Consider the following 24676-nt stretch of genomic DNA (forward strand, 5'->3'; position numbering starts at 1 on the left):
ATGGAGAGATAGTTAAATTTTAATATAAAAAGTAATGTTTAGGTTCATCTTGGACTGGCTAGCTACAATTCTTGTTAAGTTTCTAAGGGAGAAAAAGGAATGAATTAGAGGACATCTAAATTTATACCATATAAAATAATTATGCTCTTCTTAATCATCAACATAATTGTAAAAGTTTGTCTTAAATTTGTATATGTAGCAGGGTGTGTGTGTGTATGTGTTACACATGGAAACCTCAGATAATGATTAACTGACTATGGGTATCTAGTGACATTGAAAAGGAATATAATAGTCATTGAGTTCTATGTCCCAAGTACTGGTTCTCCTTGAGTCACAGTTTTAATTTTCTGTAAGACTGTCTGGCCCTGCTTACCTCTCTTGTCTCTCCTTGCTTCCCCTCTGTCTCTCAGAGCCCATTCATTCAGCATGCCCTCAATGCCTCAGTGCCTTCTACTTACTCTGTACCCTTTACCTGAAATACGTTTTCCTCTTCCCCTCACTTAACTAAGTCCAACCCATCCTTTAAGGAAACTGTCCCTCCTCCCTATTTTTTGGTGTGATTTTATCTGATTAATATTAGTATCCCCATTAGAACGTAAGATATACGAGGCCACCCTTGAATATGTGAGTTCTATGTCTGTTTTTCACTAGTACACACAGCATCTAGTCTTGTCATTTTAAAAACATTTCAACAGTGAATGAAAAATTTATTTGCACAGTTTATCACATTCTTTTTTTAAAATCTCATGACCAAAATTCAGGTAATATCATCATACTATTTTCTAAGTAGCATGTTATTGTATGCATTTTAAGTCTTTAGGGTAGCAATTTTGAACATGGTACAAAATATCCAAAAGCAGACATTACCAGTTGAGCTTAGACTTCCAAATTTAAAATAAAATAAGGAAAATAAAATAAGCTATAATAATGATACATTTCTTCATAAAATGGTGGTCAAGTAAATTGTAAAACTGTAATATTTGGGTGAAATCAGGAGTCCTTTCTCGAATATCTGTTTTCAGACAACTGTCAAAACACACAAAGAAACAAAACAATAAAAATGAAAAACAAATACACTTAAAGTAGTGCCCTTCTGAGTGGAAGTGAGTGCCATTTTGAAAAAAAACACTGGAACATGCCTGGGAAATGAAACAAGGGAAGACACAGGGCAAAAGATCCTCAAATGATAGCTACCACAAAACACTCCATATCCATGAGTTTACCTAACATCTGGCAGCTTGAATTAAAAAAGGAAACATATTCCCTTTCAAATGTTGAGGTGCTTTCAAATGGGAAATTAACTGTAAGGCTAAATATCTATCGCAGATGATGCAAATCAAGGTGCATTTAAATCTACTGAAAGGAAACAAAACACGTTTCAATAACACTTTGAAATATTGTAAAAGGAATTGCTATGAAGTAATTTTTAATTATGAACTGAAATTGTGACATTATCCCTCAGTAGGAAATATATGGTTATCTTCTTTAGTGTGCTTCAAGAATGAGATATTTTGAAAATGAACAAAAACACACTATCAAAATATGAAGTCAAATGATATATATGCCAGTGGTCATGCTCTGAAGATTGAGTACTTCCAATCTCCATGCATTTCAAAGATGAGAATCACTATCCCAAGTGCATATTTCATCAAGCCATTTTGGACAACCAGGAAGCACTAAGAGACTGCATCTTTTCCCAAAATAAATTTCTAGTCATATGCCAGGAATATAATGCATTTTAGATAAATTAACAAAAAACAGGTACCCATGTAACTCAAGATATAGCAACATTTCAACTCTGACAGCTTGACTGGTTTAACAATTATTTTATAATTGGTCACAGATGTAAATATGTCAGGCTGCCTATAATAAAAATTTATGAAGATTAACTAAATAACAGCTTGGTTATCACTTATTTTTTAAAACATTATTATTTATGCAGTGTTGTGTCAATCCTACATTCAAACTTACTAAATTCAGTGCTCCATGCCTTTAAGACCCAAAACAGTCCTTTCCCCTACACCGTAGCTTCCTGGGGGAAACTTAAACAGACATAAGCAGATTGGGCAAGGAGCACTATTAGAATAAGGCCCCTTTTATCCAAGACAGAATGATTTCCACTTACTAAGAGTGTACACTCTGTCAAATTATTTATGTTCTTGAATTTTCATACAGCTCATTTAATCCTCACATCAACCACATGAAGGGAATAATCATTATCATCCCCACTTTAAAGATACAGAAATTGAGGATTAGACAGGTGAAGTGACTTTCTCAATCTAACTAGTAAATAAAGAATAAGCACAGATAAGTATAGAGTCTATCTGCATCCAAGTCCACACATACTTACAAAAAATTCCTACTACATTTTGACAAAAGTAAAAAGCTTATTGAAACAACTCAATACAGAGATGTATAAAGCATAGTTGGCATTCTGTACCACTTCCTGTCCCACCACCTTTAAGTAACCAATGTAAACAGTCCACTGTATGCTCCCATGCCTTTTTTATTAACATATTTTTATTGAAGTATAGTTGATTTGCAATGTAATATTAGATTTAGGTGTACAACATAGTGATTTGATATTTTTATAAATTATATTCCATTTAAAGTTATTATAAAATATTGGTTAGTTTCCCTGTGCTGTACATTACATCCTTGTATCTTATTTATTTTATACTTAGTAGTTTGTATCTCTTAATTACCTTCCCCTATCTTTTCCCTCCCTCCACCCCTCTCCAAACTGGTAACCAGCAGTTTGTTCTCTGTATCAATGAATCTGTTTCTGGTTTGTTATATTTATTCGTTTTATTTTTTAGATTCCACATATAAGTGAAAACATATAGTATTTGTCTTCCTCTGTCTGACTTAACTTCACTAAGCATAATACTCTCCAGGTACACCCATGTTGTTGCAAATGGCAAAATTTCATTCTTTTTTATGGCTGAGTAATATTTTGGTTTATATATATGTATATAAAACCACAGCTTATTTATCCATTCATTTGTTCATGAACACTTAGACTGCTTCTATATCTTGGCTAGTGTAAATAATGCTGCTATGAACATTGGGATGCATATATCTTTTCTAATTAGTGTTTTCAGTTTCTTCAAATATATACCCAAGAGTAGAATTGCTAGATCATATAGTAGTTCTATTTTTAATTTTTTGAGGAACCTCCATAGTATTTTCCATAATTGTTATACTGATTTACATTCCCACCAACAGTGCATGAGGGTCCCCTTTTCTCCACATCTTGCCAACATTTATTATTTATTGCCTTTTTAACAAGAGCCATTCTAAGAGATGTGAGGTGATGTCTCACTGTGGTTTTGATTTGCATTTCATTGATGTGTAGTGATGTTAAGCATCTTTTAGTGTGCTTGTTGGCCATCTGTATGTCTTCTTTGAAAAAATGTCTACTTAGGTCTGCCAAGTTTTTAATAAGTTGTTTGTTTTTCTTATATTGAATTGCACAAGCTGTTTATATATTTTAGATATTAACCCTTTATCAGATAAATCATTTGCAAACATATTCTCCCATTCAGTAGCTTGTCTTTTCATTTTGTTGATGGTTTCCTTTGCTATGCAAAAACTTTTAAGGTTAATTAGGTCCCATCTGTTTATTTTTGCTTTTGTTTCCCTTGCCTGAGGTGAGAGATCCAAAAAAGGAATTGCTAAGACTTATGTAAAAGAGTGTATTGCTTATGTTTTCTTCTAGAAATTTTATGGTTTCCAGTTTCACATTTGGTCTTTAATCCACTTTGAGTTTACTTTTGTATATGGTGTGAGAAAAATGTTCTAATTTCTTTCTTTTACATGTTACTGTCCAGTTTTCCCAACACTACTTATTGAAGAGACTGTCTTTTCCTCATTTTTTATTTTTTCCTCCTTTGTCGTACATTAATTGACCATATTTGCATAGGTTTATTTCTGGGCTCTCTAAACTGTTCCATTGATCTATGCATCATTTTTGTTCCAGAATCCTTACTGTTTTGATTATTATAGCTTTGTAGTATAGCCTGAAGTCAAGGAGCATAATACCCTTAGCTTTATTCTTTTTTCTCAAGATTGCTTTGGCTATTCAGGGTCTTCTGTGGTTTGATACAAATTTTAGGATTATTTGTTCTAGTTCTGAGAAACTCATGGTAATTTGATAGGGAGAGTATTAATTGCTTTGGGTAGTATGGACATCTTAACAATATTAATTCTTCCAATCCATGAACATGGAATATCTTTCATTTATTTGTATCATCTTTAATTTCCTTCATCAATGTCTTATAAATTTTCAGAACAAAGATCTTTCACCTCCTTGGTTAAGTTTATTTCTAGGTATTTATTTTTGATGTGATTGTAAATGGGATTGTCTCTTGCTTCCTTTTTCTGACATTTCATTATTAGTGTACAGAAAAGCAACAGATTTCTGTATATTAGTCTTGTATCCTAAAACTTTACTGAATTCATTTATTAATTCTAATAGTATTTTGTTGGGGACTTTAGGTTTTTTTCAATACATAGTATCATTCATCTGCACATAATGACAGTTTTATTCTTCCCATCCAATTTGGATGCTTTTTATTTCTTTTTCTTGTCTGATTGCTATGGCTAGAACTTCCAACACTATGTTAAATAGAAATGGCAATAGTATACATTCTTGTCTCGTTCCAGATTTTAGAAGAAAAACTTTAAGTTTTTCACCATTGAGTATGATGTTAACATTGGGTTCATCATAAATGGCCTTTGTTATAATGAGATATATTCCCTCTGTATCAACTTTGTTGAGAGTTTTTTATCATGAATGGGTGTTGAATTTTGTCAAATGTTTTTCTGCATCTATTTAAATGATCACGTGAGTTTTATCATTCATTTTGTCAATATGGCATATCACATTGATTAATTTGCAGATATTGAACCATCTTTGCACTCCTGGAATAAATCTCTCTTGATCATGGCATATGACTCTTTTTATATACTGTTTGGTTGAATTTGATTTGCTAGTGTTTTGTTGAGAATTTTTGCATCTAAATTCTTCAGGGATACTGGCCTGTAATTTTTTTTTTTGGTAGTATCTTTTTCTGGTTTGGTAGCAAGGTAATGATGGACTTGTAGAATGAATTTGGGAGTATTCCCTCCTCTTTGATTTTTTGTAATACCCTTATAGGTATTAACTCTTCTTTATATGTTTGGCAGAATTGCCCTGTGAAGGTGTTCAGTCCTGGACTTTTTTTGTTGAGAGTTTTTGATTATCAATTCAACTTTAATACTAGCAATTGGTCTGTTTAGATTATCTGTTTCTTCCTGATTCAGTCTTGAAAGATTATGTTTCTAGAAATTTATCCATTTCTTCTAGGTTGTCCAATTCGTTGGCATATACCTGTTCATAGCATTCACTTGTGATTGTTTGTATGTCTATGATATCAGTTGTAATTTATCCTCTTTCCTTTTTTATTTTGTTTGTGTCCTCTCTCTTTTTTCTTAATGAGCCTTACTAAAGGCTTATCAATTTTGTTTATCTTTTCAAAAAAACAGCTCTTTTATTTTTTCAGCAACATGGGTGGACCTAGAGATTATCATATTAAGTAAGTCAGAGAAAGACAAATATCATGATATCACTTATATGTGGAATCTAAAAAAATGATAGAAAAAATTATTTACAAAACAGAAACACACTCACAGAAAACAAACTTATGGTTACCAAAGGAGATAGCGGGATTGTGGAGGGGAGATAAATTAGGAGTTTGGGATTAACATATACACACTACTATATATAAAGTAGGTAAACAACAAGGACCTACTTTATAGCACAGGGAACTATACTCAATAGCTTGTAATAACCTATAATGGAAAATATCTGAAAAAGAATATATATATATGTATATATAGATATATAACTGTATTACTTTTCTGTACACTTGAAACTAATATACCATTGTAAAGTCACTATACGACAACTGAAAATAATTTTTAAAAAGCAGTGAAAGCAAAAATTAAAAAAAAAAAAACAGCTCTTGGTTTTACTGATCCTTTCTATTGTTTTTTGGTCTCTATTTTATTCATTTCATCTCTGATCTTCATATTTGCTTCCTTCTGCTGACTTTGGGCTTTGTTTATTCTTTTCCTAATTCCTTTAGATGTTAGGTTAGATTGTTTATCTGAGGTTTTTCTTGGTTGTTGAGGATCACTATAACTTTCCTTTTTAGATCTGCTTGTTACATCCCATAGATTTTGGAAAGTTGTGGTTTTCATTTGTCTCAACGTATTTTCTAATTTCCTCTTTAATTTCTTCATTGACCCATTGTTTTTTTTAGTAGCATGTTATTTAGTCTCCACATTTTGTGTTTTTCCCATTTTTCTTCCTGTAATTGATTTTTAGTTTCATACTGTTGTGGTCGGAAAAGATGCTTGATATAATTTCTATCCTCTTGAATTTGTTGAGACCTATTTTGTGTCCCAGCATGTGATCCATCCTAGAGAACATTCCACGTATACTTGAAAAGAATGTATATTCTGTTTTGGGATGGTATGTCCTGTAGATATGTCAGTCCAACTTGTCTAATGTGTCACTTAAGGCCACTGTTTCTTATTGGTTTTCTGTCTGGATGACCTGTCCATTGATGTAAGTGGGGTGTTAAAGTCTCTTACTATTATTGTACTATTGTCAATTTATCCCTTTATGTCTGTTAATATTTGCTTTCTATACTAAGGTGCTCCTGTATTAGGTGCATATATGTTAATGTGTGTTATAGCCTCTTCTTGTATTGATCCCTTTATCATTATATAATCCTTTTCTTTGTCTTTTATTATAGATTTTGTTTCAAAGTCCATTTTGTCTGATTTGAGTATTGCTACTCCAGCTTTTGTAATTTCCATTTGCATGGAATATATTTTCCATCCCCTCTCTTTCTACCCCTTTTTTTCCTTTCTTCTCCTTCTGGTACCCTATAAATGTAAATGTTAGTATGTTTGATGTTGTACTGAGATCCCTTAATCTATTCTCATTTTTTTAATATTTGTTTTTCTTTTGCTGTTCCCATTGGGTGATTTCTAGTATTCTATCTTCCAGATTGTTTATGTATTCTTCTGTATCTCTTAATCTACTATTATTAATTCCCTCTAGTGTATTTTTCATTTCAGTTACTGTATTCTTCATCTCTCACTGGTTCTTTTTTATATTTTCTAGTTGTTTGTTAAAATTCTCACTGAATTCATTTATTCTTTTCCCCAGTTCAGTTAGCATTCTTATTACTATCACTTTCAACTCTTTATCAGGTGAATTATTTATCTCTGTTTCATTGGGCTTTTTCTCTTGTTCTTTTGTTTCAAACATATTCCTCTGTCTTCTCATTTTGTTTAACTTTTTTTATCTGTAGGAAATAAAGTAAAACAGACACCTAATTTCCCAGTCTTGAAGGCATGTCCTTGTATGGTAGCTTCCCTATGCAATCTGCTCATGCCCAGTGGTTTTGGTGGGAGAGCTGGATCTGAATTAGCATGAGCTGTGTCTTTCCTGGGTGGTGCTGACAGCCACCACCTTGGTGGGAGGTAGTGCTGGAGTCAGAGGGGCTAGCACCAAAACCAGGTGTAAACTGGGGCCTCTCCTATGCTCAATGACCGTTATCACCTTAATGGGGGGGGGGGTTAGGGCCCAAGGGGCTGGACCAGGAGCACTGAACAGGTTGGGTTTCTCCTGGGTGTAATGGTAGTCTCTGCCTTGGTTGGAGTTGTGCCCAGGGACTGAGGGGCTTGAGGCTGCATGTCTGTGCTGATTTCACTTTTTCCCTGGTGTGTGTGTCTTGCTTAGAGGCTGGGTCAGGGCCAGAGGGGTTGGTGCCACACCACTGAGCTGGCCCCACTCCTCCCAGTTGTATACTGGTACGTGCACTCCAGCTAATGGTAGTCTCCACCCTGGAGCTAACTGCACTTCCTTCCAAGTGTGGGTAGGGACTGGTGCTCCTATTATGGTGGTCTCTATCCTGGAGCTAGCCTCACTCCATTCTGAGTGTGTGCACCAAAGCAAGTACTGGCAATGGCTGCCTCAGCCCTGGTCAGAGGCAGAGCCAGGTCCGTTCCCTCCAAGTGTGCAAATTGTCATTGGCAATGGCAGCCTTCACCTTAATGGGGAGCAGCACCGGAGCAAGAGATGCTGGAGCAGTAACCTGGTGCAGGCTGGGGGGGGGGCACACTAGGGTGGTCCTGGCAAGCGAACCAGAGCCCCAGGAAGTTTTCAATCTGCTTCCTCTGCACCATGTACATGTGCTTCAAAAGTAAAGTCTGGGTTTCTTACAGTCCTGTGATAATTCCTACTGGTTTTCAAAACAGTTAAGGGGGGGCTCATCTTCCCTATGTTGGATCCCAAAGATGGGGTTCTAATATCTGGCTCAAACCCATCGCTCTTCACGAAGGATCCCCAAGCCTGTGATATCCCTCTCCTCTTCTTTGTCCTCCACTAGGTGTGTGGGTCCCAACCAGACCGCTTCCCCTCCCTTCCTACCAGACTCCCGGTGGATCTTTCTTTATAGGCTTGGTTGTAGAAGATCTCTTCTGCCGGTCCCCAGGTTGATTTCACTGAGAGTCACTTTATACATAGCTGTAGTTTTGATGTGCTAATGAGGGGAAGTGAGCCCAGTGTCCTCCTATTCTGCCATCTTGATCTCTCCTCCTCCCAAGCCTTTCTTAAGCCTTAAAAAGGGGATGATATGCCACCTTAATAATTTGGGACCAATTTTAATTTGTGTTAAATCACTCCATATAGAAATACAGCATGTCTTCATAGCAATTAAGCATCTATAATTATTCACATAATTTTCTATTCTTTAACAATATCATAAAGTAAACTTTGTGATTCTGGACCATTTGTGTAAAATGCTTTTAACTGTTTTATAACTTTTTTCATTATTATGAATAAGATTTTTTTTCCATTTCAATTTTTAAAGGCTCATGATGGTAAAAAAAAAAAAAAAAAAGGTATGGATATTTGGACACTTTTCCCGGAATCTATTTACTTTACTTGTTTATTTGTTCTAACCAATTTTTAGTTTTCCAGGCCTGTGATAGAATCATCTGCAAATAATAATTCTTTCTCTTCTTTTCCATTGTTAATATGACATATTTTGTGTGTACGTGTGGTGATTGCATTAGCCACAACCTAAAAAAAATTTTTGAATAAAAATTTTGATAGTTTAACTTCATGTCTTGGTCTTCCCCATTATAATGGTAAATACTTTAATATTTAGCTCAGCAATTTAGCACAGTTTTTGAACTGGCAATTTCAGGAAGGCATATTCCTTAGAGAGTTATTATATCTGTTTACTAAGAAATAGCTATGAAAAGTGTGTTCCATGAACTGGCATTATTACCATCATCCCAAACTAGTTAGAAATCCAAAATCTCAGGTCCCACTCCAGACCTACTAAATCAAAATCTAAGGGGGTGGGCTCAGGAATCTGACGTTTACCAAGCTAGTGTTTGAGAGAAGCACTTCAGTAAAAGACATATGATTATTCATGAATTTTGTGTTTTCTAAATAGAATAGAATTTTCTATTCTCTAAAGTTCATTTGTATCCTGCTGTGCTTCTGTTGTCATTCAAAGATAAATGCATGCACAGAGTGGCAAACATTTACACCATCCTATGCGCACATCCTATCCTATTCCCAGCTGAGGTTGAATAAAGAGTCCCTCTGAATCTTGTTTCAGCTCTCATACTATAAACAAGCATCCTTTCTGTGGTCTATTTAGTGCCACACACTTTGCATTTTTGTGCTTCTTGTTTGTGTGTGATTTTGCTCTCTATAATGGCCCCCAAGTGTCGTGCTGAAGTGCTGTCTGGTGTTTCTAAGTGCAAGAAGCTGTAATATGCCTTACGGAGAAAATACACGTGTTAGATAAGTTTCAGTAAGTCATGAGTTATAGTGCTGTTGGACTTGAGTTCAATGTTAACGAATCAACAATATACATCACATAAGGTGCCTTTAAACAGAAACACACATAAAACGAGGTTATATACTGATTGATTAGGAAAATGTGACCAAAGGCTCCCAGGAACCTAACCCTGTATTTCTTTTAGGGGCAATGATTTAGTATTGGCTAATTCAGTGTTCTAGTCAACTTTATAAAACATAACAACCATGAATAATGAGAACTGACTGTATATAAGCACTATCTATATTAGAAATACAAAAGAAAAGAAACCAAAATATATATATATATATATATATAAAAGATAAGAAACCAAATGTCATCAACAGGAGAAAAGCTAAATCAATAAGGATACATTCACATGATGAAAAATAATTCAGCTGTGAAAATTAATTAATAACAGTATGTATAATGTAATGTATGTTATATATAATTACATTAATTATGACTATGATATGAATGACAAAGTAAAATAATGTTGAATTTTAAAAGTTCCAAGAGAGAAAATTCAACATTGGATCATAAAGCTCAAAAGCCTGCAAAACTAAACAATATATTGTTTAAGGACACAAACATATGTGTCAAATCATGAGGGTTGAAAGAGAAGAAATGACAAATGCCCATTTCAGGATAGGGTCACTGCAGAACTAGGGGAAGACAGAGAGATATGATAGAGGAGAAGCATTTACATAGAAAAAAGTTGAATAGTGGGTACAAAGGTATTATAAAAACATAGGAAAAAAGAATGGATGGTTAGATAGCTAGCAAAAAAGGCATACATGACAAATAATGACTACATCACAAATCAAGAATTTTGATGAATATAATTATATACACCAGAGTTTTTAAAAAATAATGGCAGTGTTATACTTATTAAATATGATTGTTAGTTTTTACAAATATTTTTCTATAATGACTTAATACTTGATAACAAATTTAAAACTGAAATATAAAAATTTCAAAACATTTTGTTTAGAATGCAAATATAAGAATTATTAACTTGAGGTGAAATGCTGACTTGTAAATACTTTACTGAAAGATAATAACATAAATATAGATTAACATCATTAAAGAATAATAATATATTTATCTTGTGATTTAAAGTTTATAAGGCTCTTCTACATATATTGTCTCATTTAATCTACTTTCAGACATTGTTATTTACAGACAAAGATAAGATCTTTAAGAGGTTAAAAACACCGAAGTACAAAAATCTAGGACTTCAGATTTCAAATCTAGTAGTCTTTCAATTATATAACTGCAGTTATTATAATCTTTAGTATCTGCATATGTGTCTGTAATGGTTTACAAAACACTTTTGGGTTTACTTTTTAAAAACTGATTTTATATGACCTAATAATATAAAGCTCACATAAGGTGAATACTGGCTATGACAAAACCAAAAAAAATATATGCAAATTGTTCATATAAAATGGTTGAACTAATTCCCAAGATCACCCTTTTCCCCATCAAATAACTAGAGCCTTATCACAATGAAGCCACCACTGTTCCCACTCTTATACTTTCTCTTTTTAAATATTTTTAAATCATCAAAGATTTCATTAGCCATGGAACTTCAATCCAGTGAAGAGCACTTTGAGTGATCTTCACAATTAGTCAATTACTGAGAGTGAACTTTCAACTGTAAGTGTTTTATATGTGGCATAAATCTAAGATCAGCTTTAAAAACCAAAGTGGCTCTCAACTCGATCAAATAATTAGTGCACAATTCTCTAGTCCATCATGAATCAGAATGCAAATACATTGCTTTGAAGACATTCAGCATGACCAGACCACTGCACTTGAATTACAGTAAAGGAAATTTTAATTTCTCCCTGAATTAAAATCAGCAAAATACAAAGTAAAGAAGCATACAAAATTTTTCATTCCTTCTTTTTCTAGGAGGTTGTCTTTGGACACTTGAATTCACTGTGCTAAATAATACTGTTCTAAGTAAAAGCCTCAGTAAATTGCTGAAAACATTGGAACGTAAAATGAAACTCAGTATATTTACTGAAAATATTTTTTTTTCCTTTATTTAACATGGTTATACAATGTGTCAATTATCTAGTCACTTAGAATTTTCAGGAAGAAAGAAACAACTTTCTCTATAGAGAATCAGTTGGCTTTCATAATACTCAGAGAATATTTGCATAATAACACCGCTACAGCTGCAAGGTTAAATCCATTAATTTATTGGGAACAGAACAGGCTGTTCTGGTTGGCTGTTGCAAAAATTGCTTTTTGCACTTGTCTTTTCCACCATCAAGCATTTGCTGTGAGCACACAATTACTGCAGCAAAGCCTATGTTGCCAAGCGAGGAACCTTATTTAACATGGAAAGTGGCGAACACTTCACTTTCTGAAAATGAAAAAAGTAATCTTGAAAAGCTTCCTAATTAACATTTTCTCCTTCACCAGTTGTTTCATAGGATAGAGGATGGCAATTCGGATGAAGGTTAACTAGATGAACCCATTTCTGTAGCAGCTCTCAAGGGCAAATGTCATCCCTTAACAGTCTCTCTTCATAACTAGAAATAATCTCAAAGCTTCCTTAGGTATTTTTCCTCTAAACAGTAAATTTAAAAACAGAACACTTATTTCCAAAAGTCACTAAATGAACAAACAGCCTCTTGAAGTTCACATTATATACTCAAGAGCTGCTGTGTAATAAAGGTAAAGCAAATTCACAGCATTTTAATGAATTCCTAGCAAAAATCATTAAAACAAGAAAGGAGTAGACCAAAACTTAAATCACATCTTGAAAATGAACTTCATTCAGCCAAGTATCAATAACACATATAACCTGTAATATAACTAAGTTGAGAAATTTTTTCCTGCCCAGGACTACTAAATCACAGGAAACAAAGTTAATGAGAATACTCACAATTTTTTTTTAATTTGAGAATTTATAAAATGTTTACTTTGTTAAAAAGGAATGAAGTCATTTATAAACATAAATAATAACATACATTTATGTGTTACATTGGGGTCATGGAATGAATTCTAGGGTGAGAAGAGAAAGTCAGACAAAATAGCATAGACAAAGAAAGTGAGTGAAAGGAGAGAGGAAGTAAAAAGGCAGAGAAAGATGAAGTGTGAAAAATGAATCCTTGTTCTTCATCAACCCAAACATTTGCCTCTTCCTATACCTCCTAGGTCCCAGAAAGGCAAAGAGGTTACTTAAAGGAAAGTCTTTGAGTTTTTCCACAAAAAAGCAAATATTCAACACATATTCTCAGTAGTATGTTGGAAATCCTTTAAAAGTACAAAGACCACATAAATATATTGGGGAGGGAGGAAGGGTGGTTGGGTAAAGTGAGACATTTTCCCTTGAAACAAAGACATTCATGATTACAGTATTTGTACATTTTTAGTACCTACAGTGCAAGGCATTTTGGGGCCTTGGTTTGGAATGCTATTGCTCTACCTTTTTAACTTGCCAATTTTCTATTATTCCTTCAAGAACCAAGTCAAACATATTCCCATCTATGAAGCTAACCCAGATCGCCACAATCTAAACTAAATGTTTCTTCTTCCAAATTCCCATAATACTTATTTTTACTTCTATTATCAAAATGAATTTGTATTACAGTTAAATTATGAGTTTCTTGAAGGAAGATGATGTCATTTACCTAGTAGTCCCAACACCTTGATCAATTCCTTACATAAAGTGGGCATGTAAAACATATTTGGTGATCTATGTTGAAATTCCTCCAGCGGAAAGTATTTTATTGGACTAATTCTCATGTGTCAAAATGTTTCCTTTTCCTTCATTAAAGCAATAATAATCCACACATCAATAATTTAGACTGACCATCTTTAAAAGGTGGCTCTGATCAATACAGCAGCCAGAGGGATTTTGCAAAAGCATACAGCAGAGAGTGTCACTACTCTGCTCACAAGCCCACAGTGGTTTCCCATTTCTCTCAGAGTACAAGTTAGAGCATTTAAAATGATATACAAGTTCCATGACCTCCCTGACTTGATTTGTTTCCACTCTCATCCTTTTCCACTCTCTTCCCACCCTCCTTTTGAATCACAGTGACCTCCTCACTAGGCTTTTCTTACCACAGGGCCCTTGCACTTGCTGCTTTCACTTGCTAGAATGCTCTTCTCTTAGATCACCACAAGGTTCACTCCTTGGCCTCCTTTAGATTTTTACCCAAGTTAAACATTTCTAAGCTATCTTACATAAAATTATGCCCTCGATACTTCTTATTCTCTCTCCTTACTTTATTTTTCTCATTAGTAAGTATTTCGCAGTGTCATGTAATACACAAACAGGCATATCATCATCATCATCATCATCACCATGATACATACTTACTTATCTTACTGAAACATAAGCTCCAGAAGGGCAGATTTTTTATTTCCTGATTTACTCATTGTTCTGTTCCCAAAGAATAGAGTCTAACCCATAGTAGGCCTTCAATAAACATGTACTGAATGTTGATTGGATCAGTAAAGGTTTCTACACATCTTTTGACAAGGTAAGTGCCTGGGTGATACACAGATTTTTGTTTTTGCATTTGCAGCCCCATTACACTTTTAAACTTTTTATGGAAATTGCTATATTCCAAGGTTTTAAGCTAACGAAGCAAAGTTTAGCTATCCTTCAATGTGGGAGAGAGTAGAAGCATACATTGAAATGCATTGTGTTGAGGCAGCAGAGTCCCACAAGGACAGAGAACATCCTAATCACAGTTGTGTCTTGGCTTATTTTAATCAATAAGAAAGTTTAGAACATCCTTAGATTAAAATTTAGGTAATGTATATGCACATATCAGATAATTCACAGAGATATTTGCACATCCATGTTCAGAGCAGCACTATTCACAATAGTCAAGAGATAGAAGCAATCCAAATGCCCATGAGAATGGATAAAGAAAATGTAATATGTACACACAATGGAATATTATTAAGCCTTTAAAAAAGAAGGAAGCCCTGTCACATGCTGCAGCATGAAAGCACCTTGAGGACTTTACGATAAGTGATATAGGTCAGTCACAAAATGACAAGTACCATATAGTGCCACTTACATGAAGTATCTAGAGTAATAAAACTCAGAAACATAAAGTAGAATGGTGGTTGCCAAGAGGGAGAAATGGGGAGTTTTTCAATGGATACAGAGTTTCAGTTTTGCAAGATGAAAAAAATCGAGAGATCTGTTGAACAACAGTGTGAACATATTTAACACTATTGAACTGTACATTTAAAAATCGCTAAGATGGTCAGTTCTATGTTATGTGTTTTTGATCACAATTAAAACATTTTTTAAGAAAAAAGAGAAATGAATGGCTATAGATCTGCAGTGGTTGATGAATCAAATTTTTATCCACATATGCATATTTGTGTTTTCGAAGGCTTTTTTCATGCTGGTTTATTTAAAGAAAGCAGATATAACACCCAAATAAAATCAATTTAATGACAATTGGAAGCCATGAATTTTAAGCCACTCTTCAAGGGCAATTATCTATAAAGAAATGGACTTTCTTAAAAATGATAACGAATTTCATGTTAAAATATAGTTATGTTTAAATTAGGGAACACATTGTAGTTGTTTCCGAGATAATAATTCAATAATTGTAAGTACTTAATATTTAGGATTAACTTTTGGTGCTTGCAAATAACTGAGAAACAATTTGGGTCCATGCTCTTATCATTGGCAACTGCAGTATATTTATGATGACTTCATAGACACAGGTTAATTAGAATGTTAATTATCAAAATCTATTTTTGACTTAATAAAAACATCTGGTACCTATAAGCTGTCTTGCTGTTCCAGGTTATCTGTATCTAAATACAAATGAGTATATGAGCATTATACATTTTCCTCTATCTAGACATGTTGTAGATTGAATTGTTTCCACCCAAAAGATATGTTGAAGTCCTTACCCGCAATACCTGTGAACATGACCTTATTGGGAAACAGGGTCTTTATAGATGTAATAAAGAAAAATCGAAGTGATACTGGATAAGGGTGGACCCTAAATCCAATGACTGGTGACCTTACAGAAGAGAGAAATTTAGACACAGAGAGAATGCCATGTGCAGAGAGAGACAGAGTTTACAGTGATGCATCTACAAGCCAGGACCTATGCCAAGGATTGTCAGAACCACAAGAAGGTAGGAGAGAGGCATGGGACAGATTCTCTCTCAGGGCCTCCAGTAGGGATCAACTCTGCCAACACCCTGTTTTTGGAATTCTTTCCTCCAGACTGTGAGAGAATAAATTTCTGTTTTAAGCCATCCTGCCATGGTATTTGTTATGGCATCTCTAGGAAACTAACACAACACAAAAATATGCATTTGCAATGGAGCAAAATTTGCCTGAAGGAGCATGGGCATTGGTGGTTCACAAACTTGGATTAAATTTTTGCTCCGTGGATTACTTTCAGTGTGACTCTGAGTAAGTTACTTATCCTCTCTTCCATCAAATTTCTCTAGTAAAATGGCAATAATTGCATTGTGAAGATTAAATGAAATAGAATGTAATGACCAGAGCCTGTCACATGATGAGTTCAACAAACAATAAAAGTAATAACAACTGACATAAGAGCTTGACTGCACACACTACACTCAAAAGTGCCAATAATTTTACTTAACTTTGTTTCCCTTCATGTTATATATATTAAATGAGTTCCAAGGAAAAGAAGTATAAAATAAGGTCAGATACCTAAAATCCATATCCTACATATTTTTAAGACTACAAGTTGTCTAATGTAAAATGAATATGACTGTAAACACCAATACTTGTGTTTTCAATGACCAGTTTTATTCACTACCCACTTAAATGTTGTATTATTTATGAAAAAAATGGACTCTGTCCTTGGATCTTTATTAAATCATAACTTACATGTCTATAGAATATTTTTCCTGTGATAGCAGAGCTGCTGGCTATTAATTATAGTACTTATCAAGCCTTGAAAATTAATAATAGTTTATGAATCACAGAGGTTGCAATTCAGCATTTTAGGATGATACATGGAAACTAAGCACAACTTTAGACATCACAGATTTGAAAAGTCAATGATGAATTCAGGTATGTCCATAGAAATATATGTAGAAGAGTGAATGGTCTAGCAAGCAAGACAAATATGAAATGGTTGTAAGATGTAGGTTTAGGCTTCAGACACAGAGCCTAAAGGGCACAAGAGGGATAGTTCTATTCAAATAGGCAAAGGTTTGGCAGATGGGAAAGAGTGTCAATTTATTCTGTTTTGCTCAAGAACCAATAATCGAGTCATCAGGCCAAAATTATATGAAGGCATACTTTGAACCAATACGTAACAAATAGCATTATAACAATTTGAGCTCTCCCCAAATGGAATGAGCTGCCTCAAAACAGTTGACATATTTCTGTAAAGGTTGTATCATCATCTGCCAAGGGTACTGTATTGTTGGGCTAGGGAAACTTACGAGTCCCATGATTTCATGACTTTTTAGATAGGAGAATTTTGTAGCTAATTTAAAGGAATATAAGCTTTTGTAGAAACAAACATTATACTATAAATCCATTGATAAATTTGGCTTCTCAACCTAAAATGTCCATCAGCAGATGAATGGATAAAGAGGATGTGGTAATATTTATACAATGAAACACAGCTTATCCATAATAAAGAAATTTTGCCATTTTCAACAACATGGATGGACTTGGAGGGTATTATGCTAAGTGAGATAAGTCAGGCAGAGAAAGACAAATACTGTATGATATCACTTATATGTGGAATCTAAAAAATAAAATAAAGTAGTCAATATAATAAAAAAGAAACATACTCGCAGATATAGAGAACAAATTCGTGGTTACCGTAGGGAGAGAGGAGAGGGGAGGGACGATATAGGGGTAGGGAATTAAAAGGTATAAACTATTATGTATAAGATAAGCTACAAGGATATATTGTACAACACAGTGAATATAGCCAATATTTTATAACAACTATAAATGGAGCATAACCTTTAAAAATTGTGAATCACTATATTGTATACCTGTAATTCATGTAATATTGTACATCGACTATACCTCAATAATTTGGCTTCCCTAACTCAAAAAGTTAAATTTCAAAAGATGTGCAAAAACATATAAAGGTTGATCAATGTTATTAGGCATGAAGAAAAAAAATAACCACTATTCACCAACTTTGCATATTTAATGGCTAACATTAAAAATTCTGACAATACCAGGTGTTTATAAGAAGTTGTGACTCGAACTATCATGTATCGTTGCTGGGCATGTAAACTGGAACACGCATTTTGGAATACTTGCTGGTGTTTACTAAACCTGAAAATATAATCTAGAAATTACACTGTAGGTATATATCCTTCAATATTCATACAAATATTCACTGAAAGATATGTATACAAATATGCAGAACAGTGATATTCATAGAAACAATCAAATGACTGTCAACAAGATAAATAAACTGATACATTCTTTCAATGGAATAATATATAGATGAAGTCAGATGGACTACTGATCCCACAGAAATATGGATGAATCGCAGAAACATAGTTTTGAATGAAAAAAGTCAGACACAAAAAAACACATACTATATGATTCCATTTTTATAATGTTCAAGAAAAGGCAAATCTAATCTATGGTGTTAGAAATCAGGACGATGGCTATCTTTGGGGAAGAAGGAGGGTTTCTGGAGTAATGATAATACTCTACTTTCTGACGGGGGTAGAATTCATGGTGTAATTTTTACTCTGAAAAAAAATCACCGAGCTTAACATTATTAATTGGCATACTTTCTATATGCATGCCAAAATTCAATAAAATGCTTAATTTTTTTAAAAAAGTTAATTTACTCTCTTTAAAATCAGCAGAATGTATGTGGAAATCCGATAATAATTTCTATACCTTCTCATCTAATCCCAAGAGAGTTTAGCAAAGACATTTAAATTCCTTGCACAGTGTTGCTTATATAAATAGAGAATATTAGCACCCGAAGGAGTCAAAAAAATTATCTGCTCCAAATCCAGGAGTGGGAGCTAAGAGAAAAGATACAGGAAAGAAACTGAGGCCTGTAGGAGCTCTTTCCTAAAATCAATCAATACAGAGCCAGGCCCAGAACATAGATACCTGACCCCAAGTCTAATGAGTTCCCTCGACGTTGGAAATCCAGGATTTTCTTTTCACATCCACAGGGCTGTTTGTTTCTTTCTTTTTTTTTTTTTTCTTACTTAACTCTCATGATAATTCCAAGGAAAATCTTTTTCCCTGAATTTGTGGATTAACCAGTTTTAATTGCCTCTTTCTTCCCAAGTTTGCTGAGAAGTGCTGCATAAATGTTTAAGGCATGGATACAGTTTCCACAAGACTGAGTTAAGAGTCTACCTTGAAATGAAAAATGGTGCTGATATTTAGAAAATGAAAAATAGTGACCTAGCCTTGTGGCTCAGCAACCGAATGTTCCACTATGGCACAAGTTGCTTGCTATGCTATAAATTTTTCCGTCTTAAGCTCTAAAAGACAGAATGAAGACCTGGGGGACTTTGTTGGTTCCAGTGATCTATCAAGTAACTTCAGGAGCTGAAAAATTTGCATCATTTGGCATCTATAATGCCAGATACATTCAACCCAGTGAGATAGTAAATCAATATCCCCTTAAATTATGAGACAGAGCATCAAGTACAGGAGCAAAGCACCTGCCAGAGATAAGAGCACCAAACAGAATGATCATCCAACCCAAATATCAGAAACTGAACATTTAGACCTTTAAACTGCCTAGCGTGACACACTGAATGGATAACATGCAAACCATATGTGGTATACACATTTGAAAACACACAGTATTTAACTGATGACACCAAAAAAAGGCACTCTATTTTAACACAATGTCTAAGAATAAAATATTTATGATCACGGCAATTGAAACTACTCACTTAAAAAAATCATTAATTGCTTATTGGTATGAGACTCTATGCATCTAAAAACCCCATAAAAAGATCCTTATATTCCATGACTTATGTATTGATTAAGTGTTAGAATCAATGTGAGACTATTTGCTTAAAGGCAATCTGCATATATTATGTGCAAAATGTCAGGTGGCTATAGGAACAAGTAATGAAAGACTATGAATTTTTTTGAGAATAAAATATTTTAGAGGTATGAAGAAGAAACGCCATTTTATTAATCACTTAAACTTATATTTTACATATATTTTAAAATTTAATTACAACTTCTATTTTTGATTTTATAATATTTTCTAAGCAGTGTCTTGTTCGTCACATGTCAGAGGAGTTGGCCGAATTGCCATTGGCCAAGAGGTACAGTGAATAAGGCAAGCAAAATCTATGTTTTCAGTGTTATTTTCACAACTGGATGAATATTGTCTTCCAAACACACATATTTATAAATATTTAAATCCATTTCATCTAATTCATTCTTCACTCACTGTTCAAAAGGAGTTGAGACAACTTCAGTGGGAAAATATGGTTTTCTCCAATGATGAACTACTCTATTTAGAAAGACATTTCATTTTCACTTTTTCAAAGTAAATGTATGTTAGCTCTTTCTTAAGGGCACTGGAATGTGTTTTTAAACAATAGTACTTTACAAAAAAATGATACTTTGTAAGCAATTATTATAATATTGTCTAATACTAAAATTCACTATAGAAAAGGGCTATATAATAGCAATATGGCTTTACATCAAAACTTCTCTTGCAGTGCCATATGAGTGTAATCTATGTAAAACACATGGATGTCAGTACATAATAAATACAGAGCCACTTATAGATCATGAATATTGTGCTGTGAACAATTTCAAGGGGTACCACTTACTTCCTAGCTTCTATGAATGGCCCAACTGTACTAGTACAGACCATACTCAACATGGCCTTATGCAGTGGCCCTACATAAGCACCACAGCACGTATTTCAAATATAATAAGAATGATATAGCCAAGCTAAATTTTCCAGGAAGGGAATTTATGCACACTTATCATAAAATTAGTATTTTCTGATTGTCTTCCTACAAACCAGCTCATCATATTAAAATTTTTCATTTATCTATTCCCAACTTTTCTCTCAACAGGATTGCTTTTATTGACTCCAGTCAAGTTATCTTATCTCTCTGTTGGGGCAAATATTCCTTTGCAACACAACAGGCCTCAGGTCATAATCGCATTTCTGCAAAATAATTGATACTGATAATAATCATGAGTCAGCTAGAAAAGGTTAAATTATGTTTTAAGCTTTCTGATTAATAAGAAAAGCAAGATTGTTATAAAGTTGTTCAAAGTTTTTCTTATGAGTCCTCATAAAGAAGAAACTATAATTTTGATGATATCCTTAATAAATTTTTTTTTATTTATTTTTGGCTGTGTTGGGTCTTCATTGCTGCACACGGGCCTTCTCTAGTTGCATCAAGTGGGGGCCACTTTTCGTTGAGGTGCGCAGGCTTCTCATTGTGATGGCTTCTCTTGTTGAGAAGCACAGGCTCTAGGCGCACAGGTTTCAGTAGTTGTGGCATGTGGGCTCACTAGTTGTGGCTCACAGGCTCTAGAGCACAGGCTCAGTAATTGCGGCACACAGGCTTTGTTGCTCCGCAGCATGTGGGATCTTCCTGGACCTGGGATCGAACCTGTGTCCCCTGCATTGGCAGGTGGATTCTTAACCACTGTGCCACCAGGGAAGCCCCTAACTTTTTTTTTTTTTTTTTTAAACATTTTTATTGAAGTATAATTGCTTTACAATGGTGTGTTACTTTCTGCTTTATAACGAAGTGAATCAGTTATACATATACATATGTTCCCATATCTCTTCCCTCTTGCATCTCCCTCCCTCCCACCCTCCCTATCCCACCCCTCTAGGTGGTCACAAAGCACCGAGCTGATTTCCCTGTGCTATGCGGCTGCTTCCCACTAGCTATCTATTTTACATTTGGTAGTGTATATATGTCCATGACACTCTCTCACCCTGTCACATCTCACCCCTCCTCCTCCCCATATCCTCAAGTCCATTCTCTAGTAGGTCTGTGTCTTTATTCCCGTCTTGCCACTAGGTTCTTCATGCCCTTTTTTTTTTTTTTTTCCTTAGATTCCATATATATGTGTGAGCATACTGTATTTCTTTTTCTCTTTCTGACTTACTTCACTCTGTATGACAGACTCTAACTCCATCCACCTCATTACAAATACCTCCATTTCATTTCTTTTTATGGCTGAGTAATATTCCATTGTATATATGTGCCACATCTTCTTTATCCATTCATCCAATGATGGACACCTAGGTTGCTTCTGTGTCCTGGCTATTGTAAACAGAGCTGCAATGAATATTTTGGTACATGACTCTTTCTGAATTATGGTTTTCTCAGGGTATATGCCCAGTAGTGGGATTGCTGGGTCATATGGTAGTTCTATTTTTAGTTTTTTAAGGAACCTCCATACTGTTCTCCATAGTGGCTGTATCAATTTACATTCCCACCAACAGTGCAAGAGGGTTCCCTTTTCTCCACACCCTCTGCAGCATTTATTGTTTCTAGATTTTTTGATGATGGCCATTCTGACTGGTGTGAGATGATACCTCATTGTAGTTTTGATTTGCATTTCTCTAATGATTAATGATGTTGAGCATTCTTTCATGTGTCTGTTGGCAATCTGTATATCTTCTTTGGAGAAATGTCTGTTTAGGTCTTCTGCCCATTTTTGGATTGGGTTGTTTGTTTTTTTTTTATTGAGCTGCATGAGCTGCTTGTAAATCTTGGAGATTAATCCTTTGTCAGTTGCTTCATTTGCAAATATTTTCTCCCATTCTGAGGGTTGTCTTTTGGTCTTGTTTATGGTTTCCTTTGCTGTGCAAAAGCTTTTAAGTTTCATTAGGTCCCATTTGTTTATTTTTGTTTTTATTTCCATTTCTCTAGGACCTGGGTCAAAAAGGATCTTGCTGTGATTTATGTCATAGAGTGTTCTGCCTATGTTTTCCTCTAAGAGTTTGATAGTGTCTGGCCTTACACTTAGGTCTTTAATCCATTTTGAGTTTATTTTTGTATATGGTGTCAGGGAGTGTTCTAATTTCATACTTTTACATGTACCTGTCCAATTTTCCCAGCACCACTTATTAAAGAGGCTGTCCTTTCTCCACTGTATATGCTTGCCTCCTTTATCAAAGATAAGGTGACCATATGTGCGTGGGTTTATCTCTGGGCTTTCTATCCTGTTCCATTGATCTATATTTCTGTTTTTGTGCCAGTACCAAACTGTCTTGATTACTGTAGCTTTGTAATATAGTCTGAAGTCAGGGAGCCTGATTCCTCCAGCTCCATTTTTCGTTCTCAAGATTGCTTTGGCTATTCGGGGTCTTTTGTGTTTCCATACAAATTGTGAAATTTTTTGTTCTAGTTCTGTGAAAAATGCCAGTGGTAGTTTGATAGGGATTGCATTGAATCTGTAGATTGCTTTGGGTAGCAGAGTCATTTTCACAATGTTGATTCTTCCAATGCAAGAACATGGTATATCTCTCCATCTATTTGTATCATCTTTAAATTCTTTCATCAGTGTCCTATAATTTTCTGCATACAGGTCTTTTGTCTCCTTAGGTAGGTTTATTCCTAGATATTTTATTCTTTTTGTTGCAATGGTAAACGGGAGTGTTTCCTTAATTTCACTTTCAGATTTTTCATCATTAGTATATAGGAATGCAAGAGATTTCTGTGCATTAATTTTGTATCCTGCTACTTTACCAAATTCATTGATTAGCTCTAGTAGTTTTCTAGTAGCTTCTTTAGGATTCTCTATGTATAGTATCATGTCATCTGCAAACAGTGACAGCTTTACTTCTTCTTTTCCGATTTGGATTCCTTTTATTTCTTTTTCTTCTCTGATTGCTGTGGCTAACACTTCCAAAACTATGTTGAATAATAGTGGTGAGAGTGGGCAACCTTGTCTTGTTCCTGATCTTAGTGGAAATGGTTTCAGTTTTTCACCATTGAGGACAATGTTGGCTGTGGGTTTGTCATATATGGCCTTTATTATGTTGAGGAAAGTTCCCTCTATGCCTACTTTCTGCAGGGCTTTTATCACAAATGGGTGTTGAATTTTATCGAAAGCTTTCTCTGCATCTATTGAGATGATCAGATGGTTTTTCTCCTTCAATTTGTTAATATGATGTATCACGTTGATTGATTTGCATATATTGAAGAATCCTTGCATTCCTGGAATAAACCCCACTTGATCATGGTGTATAATCCTTTTAATGTGCTGTTGGATTCTGTTTGCTAGTATTTTGTTGAGGATTTTTGCATCTATGTTCATCAGTGATATTGGCCTGTAGTTTTCTTTCTTTGTGACATCTTTGTCTGGTTTTGGTATCAGGGTGATGGTGGCCTCGTAGAATGAGTTGGGGAGTGTTCCTCCCTCTGCTATATTTTGGAAGAGTTTGAGAAGGATAGGTGTTAGCTCTTCTCTAAATGTTTGATAGAATTCGCCTGTGAAGCCATCTGGTCCTGGGCTTTTGTGTGTTGGAAGATTTTTAATCACAGTTTCAATTTCAGTCCTTGTGATTGGTCTGTTCATATTTTCTATTTCTTCCTGGTTCAGTCTCGGCAGGTTGTGCATTTCTAAGAATCTGTCCATTTCTTCCAGGTTGTCCATTTTATTGGCATAGAGTTGCTTGTAGTAATCTCTCATGATCGTTTGTATTTCTGCAGTGTCAGTGGTTACTTCTCTTTTTTCATTTCTAATTCTATTGATTTGAGTCTTCTCCCTTTTTCTCTTGATGAGTCTGGCTAATGGTTTATCAATTTTGTTTATCTTC

The 24676-nt window shown here is 34.5% G+C and overlaps 1 protein-coding gene across 1 annotated transcript in view; it reads right to left on the reverse strand.

The window, feature by feature from the left end:
* Window positions 1–24676, reverse strand: part of NAALADL2 (N-acetylated alpha-linked acidic dipeptidase like 2) — a 1520504-nt gene that overhangs the window by 1249042 nt on the left and 246786 nt on the right. The window lies entirely within an intron of this gene.

This window comes from Eubalaena glacialis, chromosome 6, assembly GCF_028564815.1.
Source record: "Eubalaena glacialis isolate mEubGla1 chromosome 6, mEubGla1.1.hap2.+ XY, whole genome shotgun sequence".
Taxonomy (NCBI): Eukaryota; Metazoa; Chordata; class Mammalia; order Artiodactyla; family Balaenidae; genus Eubalaena; species Eubalaena glacialis.